Source organism: Zeugodacus cucurbitae, chromosome 3 (genome assembly GCF_028554725.1).
Source record: "Zeugodacus cucurbitae isolate PBARC_wt_2022May chromosome 3, idZeuCucr1.2, whole genome shotgun sequence".
NCBI lineage: Eukaryota > Metazoa > Arthropoda > Insecta > Diptera > Tephritidae > Zeugodacus > Zeugodacus cucurbitae.
In genome coordinates this window covers 71,270,323-71,278,306 of record NC_071668.1, presented here as the reverse complement: position 1 = coordinate 71,278,306, position 7,984 = coordinate 71,270,323, and the positions used below count along the sequence as shown (strand labels likewise).

General features: G+C 32.9%; 1 protein-coding gene across 1 annotated transcript in view; it reads left to right on the top strand.

Moving 5' to 3' along the window:
• Positions 1-454: 454 nt before the first annotated feature.
• LOC105217592 (mucin-2) overlaps positions 455-7,984 on the top strand; it is a 98,015-nt gene continuing 90,485 nt past the window's right edge. The window contains exon 1 of the mRNA XM_054227234.1: positions 455-1,184. The gene's annotated coding sequence lies outside the window, so the exon portion shown is untranslated. The remainder of the gene's footprint in view (positions 1,185-7,984) is intronic.

Genomic DNA, 7,984 nt, shown 5'->3' with positions numbered 1-7,984 from the left:
GAAATATATGTATTTTTGTATAGAGAGGCATACATATATATTATAGCATATATAGTCACTGCGTTAATGCCATCATTCTGCTTTTATCTTTCTTTTGCGGTTTTTTTATTGTTACTATTTTGCCTTCACTCACCTTTATAATTCTTGCTTGCCACTTTGTCCACAATCTGCGCGCGATCATTGCTCTCTCCACTGCTTCTGTGCGCTTCTTAAATAACTCATTGCTGATACTCATCAGCTTTTTGCTTTCTTTTACTTCCACTACTTCAGCGCTTTATAACTTTCTTTCTCTACTTTGTTTTCTTTTTCTTCGCTTTGCTGCTTTTGCTTCTACCATTTCAATTTGCTGTTTGGCTGTTTTCTTATTGCCTCTATTCGTTGCAGCGGTCTAAACTTGATCTTGTGGTAAAAGCAATTTCTTCTTCAACGGCCGACTGTGATTTGCCTTGACACGCTCAGGCGACATCAGTTCTCTTGCGACTGCGTGCGCGTTAGCAACATAAAAGCGACTCTTCTTCTACAACTGATTTGGTAAAATCGCGTCGGGATAGTGTGTGTACACGATTCTTGCTACATGAAGTGTGGTGAAAGAGCACGATAAAGGAGTAATAAGTGATTATATATGTACATAATATATAGAAGTGCTAAACAAAAGACTTAAGCAACGAACGTGTTTGAATTAATAAACATCTGATTTTGAATTAAAAATATTTTTGATATATAAAAAATTCTAGAAATATTCTATACAGTGTACTTCTTCAACTTGCAAACTCTGTAAATTCTACTTTGATTTCCATACATACAGACATATGACTGTGTGCGCTGACTTTGAACTCGCCACTCAAGTTCATTGACGAACTTTTGTTGGGCGCTTTGTGTGGAAACTGAAGACTGACTGAAGTTGGCATTGTGGCTGCAGCCATTTTGAGTGCTACTTAAACTGTATACTAGTGCTGTTTCTCTAATAAAAATTAATAGATTTTTGCAAATTCGAAAATATTATTGTTTGCTCTAAAGAATTATATGTGAATTTTCAGTTTTGTATTCACTTCCATTTATAGTTTAAAGAGCCTTGTGACTTAAAATCACTCAGTGCAAATTATACTTGTAATATATTTGTTTATGTGTAAAGTAAATGCAGTTTTTGACATTAAAAGTGGCAGCTGAAGTACTATACTTTTATGGTGAGTACTGATTTTATATATTTATTTATATTTTGAGTGCCCAAAAATAAAGTTTCTTTTAATATTTCTTAAAGAAAAATATTTTTATTTTAACATTTTATTTATTTTTGTTGTTTTTTTATGATTTTTTCGTTAAAGCATTTTTTGTAAGAAAATATATATTTTATTTCATTTAGGGAGATTTGGAAATAGAGTATATAAATTTATAGCTTACTTAGGAAATCAATATGTAATATATAAAAGAATGGAATTTTTTACTCGAAAATGTCTTAACTGATTTTGATAAATTTCGCCGTAGCCTCAGAACCTACAAATAATAAATAGTTGACTCTTACTCAGTAGCACCAGAAAAATATTTTTCGTATAATTTTTATTTTTCATATAATCCACATGTCAACTCCTGTTGCGGCAATTCTCTTCGTAGCGCCCTCTCCTATAAACAAAAAAATGTTTTTTGAGGAATTTTTCATTGATCATACCTGGATCACATATTTTTTGTATAAAAGATAAATATTTGTAAAAAATCATAATAACCATTCAATTCAATTGATATCTGGATCTCGCATATTAAATATACCGACGGGGGGACATGAAAGACGGTCTATATAATCGGACCGACCCTTGTTTTGACCTAGTCAAGGACTGCTAACTATACAACAATCATCAATATTGTTTGGGGAATGCTTTCTGTCACTGTAACAACAACCGAATATGCTGAAGTCTGTTGTAAGAAGTAACAATCTCTTTAGAATATGTTCATATGTATTAGAAATATTTCTTACATATTTATTACGCGCGTTATACACTAATCTTCGGTTCTCAATATGTCAAATTCAATGACGCTAAATTTACAATATTAAAACATTAATGACATGTGCCTCGAGTCATATTACAACAGGCTACAAATATGAATTATGAAGGCATTTCAAATCAACTTAAAGAATACGTAATAACAACACTGGAAAAATGAAATACCAACCACTTTTACAGGTTGGATTAAAACTGTCATTAAATTTGACATAATGAAAATATCATATAATAAAGGATAATGTTTAAGCAATCCTCTTTGGTGAACATATGTTTAAAGTGCTCAAATATGGCAATCTCTCGCACTTCTTTGAAGTGTATGTAAGTCTTTGTACTTGTGAAGATGTCTTTCATAAAATTGTACGAAATTTTTACAATATTATGACACGATGATGACACACTTTTCTGTTTTTATAAATTATTGTGATATACAGTTGAACTTCCATAACTCGAACTTCTGCAAACTTGAAGTTCTTCATAACTCGAACACTTGAATGGGTAATAGAAGCAAGATTTCATATATATTAACTTCCATAACTCTAAAGTCTCTCTAACTCGAAGTTTTTTTGTGGATTATGGTGATTCGAGTTAGGGAAATTCAACTGTACATCGGTTCTGCATAATTGTTACTTTGTGGGATTAATGCTTCACATTCCGAGTTCAACATAGATAATAGATTAAAAAATAATAGTTTCATCAAATTTTGGTTTTAATTTTCTAGATGTGGTAGCGCATCATATCAAAGAATATTTTTTAGAAGAGTTGAATAAATTGACTGATCTTCCAATATCTGATATATTTATAAGGTGTATATGAGATTCATTCATGGCTTGTTTCGAATGTCACTCAATTTAACTGTACATTCACATTGCTGTGAAAAATTCTATCATCACCTTAATGCTTTTTACTGCTTCTCCGTTGTTTTCTCACAACTGACTTAGTTGGATGAACTTGTTTAATGTTTTAAATACCCTAGACGATTATACACAAACTTAGAGTCACCTATAAGTTACTGCAGGTTCCCCACTACAAGCCATATTACAATCGCTCCCACACAGCACAGTAAAAATAATGCTCTCACGCACTGCAACTGGCGGCTATAAAATTCTTCGCAGAACTTTAAAAGTTTTCAAGTACAGTGTGTCATAAAACACAAATGACATAAAATGCAGTTGCGCCGCGTGAAATATATAAGCGCACAGTCTCAAAGGTAAGCGTGAGTTGTGCACTAAGGTGACTATAAAAGAAGCACCTTTGCACTGAAGAGAGGTAAATGCCTAAGATATGAGCTGCCAGCGTTAAGTTAAGAAAATTCGCAGTTGAAACCTGCAACTCGATGCTGCGAATAACAGTTTTACGCTTCACCAGTTTCCTGCGCAGTGTTCGGGGAAGAAGACAGCAGCACCTAAGCATTGTGCGTATGCAAAGAGTGCCTACATAGACAAGCAACATAAACTTTTCGCTCGCGAGATTGTGCACATTTCATTATCCTGCCACGCACTGCCGTTGCACTTGAGCTCGCGCTCTGCTTTGGCACTAACTTTATTGAGGGAGGCTGCTGAGCTGACTCAGTTTGCAGTTCTTACAAATACTTGCGCGCATCATTGTAATCTGCAGTTAAGTTTGTGTCTTTTATCAGCTGCCAGCGTCGGTTTCTTGCACTAAGTCCACGCTCGGCACACTTAAATGCAATTTAGTCGTTTTTTATGCGCTCTGCATTGCCTTTAATAGCGCATTGCCTTTAATAGCGCATTGCTTTGAAATTTAAGCCTTTGAGACTGTTTGTGTTTTAGAAATATTGCAAAGTTTTATCAGCTAGCTGTGATTTTATTAGTAGGGTTCGTAGTAAAAGGTTAATTCTATCATTAGCACTATTTGTGTGTACCCATGTAGTCATGGAAGGGTAAATTAGTGAGTTAGTTTACAATGATGGAAATTCACTTTTTAAATTTCTTAAATTTCATAGATGATCTTAGGAGTTGAAAAGTCCTGTACCCATTCCTCTCATTGTGTTTAAACAGGTAAACTAAATCATGCGCTCTTCGGATGTTGGAACTTTACATTTAGTTGGTGTTTAAGCCGAGCTAATGTAATTGTATGTTTAACAATGCCAATAAACTCGAGTTTGTTGTGTAAGAGCACGAGTTAAAGGTAGTTTGTGAATGACTGTTATAATTGAGAAACTCTCAGTACAATCGATTAGTAACTCTAGAAACACGAAAAACCCTTGTATGGGGAACATAAACAAATATAATAAACTCGAGTTTATGATACAAGTTGAAAGTGGTATTTTTAGGTCCTGTAGTGCTATGTCCAACCGATGATTTTTAACCTGAACTCTCAATGTTAACTATTCTACGAAATCTAGTCCCCTAGAAAGAAAAATTGTTAAGCGAGTTAGTCTAAATTCATTGCTAAGCTGCCGACAAGACTTTGAAAATCAGAAATTAAATTCAGCATATTACTAAAAATTCTGTTTAGTTCTGAATACTAGCTTTAGTATCTATTTTCTTCGACTTAAATCTGTACTGTATCAAAGGACGAATTGAAAAGTTTTCCTTTATTGACTTGACAGTCTATGAAAGACCTGAGTCTTTCAAGTTAGAGCTTAACTTACTTAACAAACCAAAGTTGGTGAAAAGTTTTTTTTTGGCATAATTTGAGAAAAAGGTTATAAGAGCAGACTAGTTTAATGGCTTGAGAAAGTGGCTTAATATTCATTAAGAACAATCTCATTAAAAATATAAACATTTTCACCAAAATCGCTATAAATAATATGCTAATATACCACCTACGGAATTTCTACAACCTCAACTCCTAATTTCCCACTTTCCACCGAAAAAACAATGATCAATATGCGCTTGTCTCGATTTCCCATCAGACTTTAGCCATTGCCATCTAGGAATATAAGTTTCTTAATCGCAATTAATGCTTAATTGCCTGTCTAAATCGGCGGTCAATCAGACATGATGGCGACACGCTTAATCTGCTCGCTAATCTGTTACTTTCGCTGGCTATCGTACTCGTAGCAGTGTTGGCGGCATTGTCTGGCTTGAATGAGCAGAAAAAAAGAGAAAACAAACGCGAACAAGAAACAATTAGACGCACATAAAATGCCTGCCAAAATAAAGAATAAGTGAAAAAAGTAAAATAATTAGCGAATTTTAAGTGAATATGAAACAAAAGCAATGACAATAGAAGCGACAAAAGAGTGCGGAGCTTAGTTACAATTACGATTGGCAACGCTGACAACTGGAGTTAGTGGGAAAAAATTTCAATTTGTCTTCTATGTAGTGACAAAGAAGTGTCTTACAGACATATGTATATAAGTATAGAATATATAGTATATAAGTAAATGTATACAGCGTTGTTTACAATGAACTTGAACCGTCTGCTTTGTGATCATTGTTTAGCGGAAGCAATTACCATTACGACCATGAAAATAAGAATTGTTCTTTAATATTACTCCTTCTTCTCTTAATTTCTTTTTGGCTTGTAATTTTTTTTAATATTATTTTATATATATATATATTTGTGTGTTGAAAGCCTTTATAGCTCTATTGTGCCTGTCTATAGTATGTTGCTTTGTTAAGATGTGCGCTGAAGAGGCTTAAAGTTAGACTTTGTTACAATAAATGAGGTTAGAAACGATATGTATATATTTTTATGTATATAGCTCTTTGAATTCTTTGCTGTCATTGACACTGTTGTGACTTTTTGTTGAGTTAACAATTTTTCGGTTAAACCTATGACAAGAAGGAAGTGTGTGGCAAGAACAAAATGCTATAATTATATATAAGAAAGAGTAATTGTAATGAAACAGAAAATATAAGGAAGAATGCTTGACTAAGCTTCTTCTAATATTTTTTGTGTGGCCTTGGTATTGTACGAAAAATAAAAGGTTTAAAGACGCTTTCGAACAGGTAATCGAGGAATAATATTCGTGTCAAAAGTACGTTCATAGCTTTAACAAAGCCTGTCGAAGTAAGACTTTATATATCTTTTGCTTTATTTGGCTCGGTTGCGGGAATATAACACGTGAAAATGGTAGTTCAACATTCCATTAAGTAAGCTACAACTGAGGCAAATTGGTATCATGAAGCACGATTCGGGTTTCACAAATATTCAGTATTCACAACTTCTTGCATACTTTTAAGATTGCACTGTTTAAAGACCTTGATCAAGGCGACCTATTAGTATTACGTTTGTTGAGGAACACTTAGCATTTTAAATCGTACACGAATATTATTACAAATCTATTGTATAATCATTTCTTGGAACAATATGTTGAAAAACATGTCACAGAATAGAGTTTTCTAAAATTAGACGCTAAAAAACTATGTTTTCAGAAGAGTCGATATACTTATATACATATCTTAACTTAACCTACCTTCTTACTTTATGAGTCTCTGTGTATATTAGATTCGACAGGTCTGAAACCATACTCAATAGTTTCGGTATATCAAAGTGCGACAATCTTCTTCACAATTAGTTGTTCAAAATGTAATTTTCGGTGCAGTAAAAGCTCTTTATTCGTGGGGTATATGTTCCATAAATATGCCGCGAATACAGATACCGTGAATACGGGATGGTAATTTATAAGGGATTATAGGGGATATGTTCCTAGGTAACAAAAAAAAAAAAAAACAAATAGGTATATAAAAAAATTATTTAATTAAACATTTTAATTAATTATCTTAAGGCTTAGGCAATGGTTTGAAGAATTCTGTAATTTTTTTTTGCTTAGCAGTTTTCAAAAGCTCCTTCAATTCAGACTGATACACAAAAGTCGCATTAGCAATTTGTCTCTTAAAAATTAGACTTCGTTCCATACACGGATCAATGTTCATAAAGAAATCGCAGAGCTCATTTGCCATTCTTAAACCTTCTCTAAGATTTTTCAAATTGAATGTCACGTTTCCAGTGCTTGTTGAGGCCTCTTTTTCAATAGGTTGTGAATTTAACATTTCCTCCAAGTCAAATCTTCATCTTGCGATTCAAACAATTCCTGAATGTCACTTGATTCTATCTGTTCGAACCCATCTCGTCCTATTCCATTCGCGATTTAAAAATAAGAAATAAGTATCGTGGTTGGCGAAAAAAATTAAAATAAATTCGCAAGTGATCTAGTCGGGTGTACTCATATAATTAAGCCAATGTAACGAAACCTTAGCAATCACGATCTGTGTAAAAAAATTATTATTAAAAAAGTGAAGAGTTTATTGGTTCCATTTAATTTAAAGTGTTTTTTGAAAGTTTTCTAAAAAATGGGTAAGAACAAGAGTTCAGAGAGTCCATGTGAGCCCCTTCTATATGTAAATATTACCAAAAGTTCAAAAATATTGCGAAAATAATGGAATATTTAACATTTTCTTGTAATAAGATCTATTTTACTTTTTTATTAGTCCATTTGACAAGATTATTCGGTTTGACCCCTATTGGAATAATTTCATTATTATGTATGAACTTATTAGATCCGCGTATAAAACAAAAATTTAGACGCGAATATAGAAACTGGGCCTCATTTTTTTAATCCGCGAATAGTGAAAACGCGAATAAAGGAAGCGCGAATAAGGAGCTTTTACTGTACTTGAAAATCGGAAATCGAAAACTTTGGTTATTTTTGTATCAATATTCTTTTTTAGGCTCATCTGAAGAATTGTTTCGATAGTCGTTGACGAATTTTAGAAAATCTATCAGTAAATATTCCTTCGCTGACTTTGTTAAGCTTTAGTTGGATTATATCTGATCTTTCCTTCTTATTGTCTCAATTCATACTCATAAATTGGAAATCTATCGTTTGAAATATTGCTCGATTATAATATTGTCTCTAGTGTCCACATATCATATTACGGTATATTAACTATGAAATAATATTAGCTCTATTTTATAGCAAAAATAATCAGCAAAAATTTATTACACTCAGTTTCTCAATTTAGGAGTTCCTCATACGATTACCTTTAAGTAGTATTGCGATATATTTCCTTGTGTTT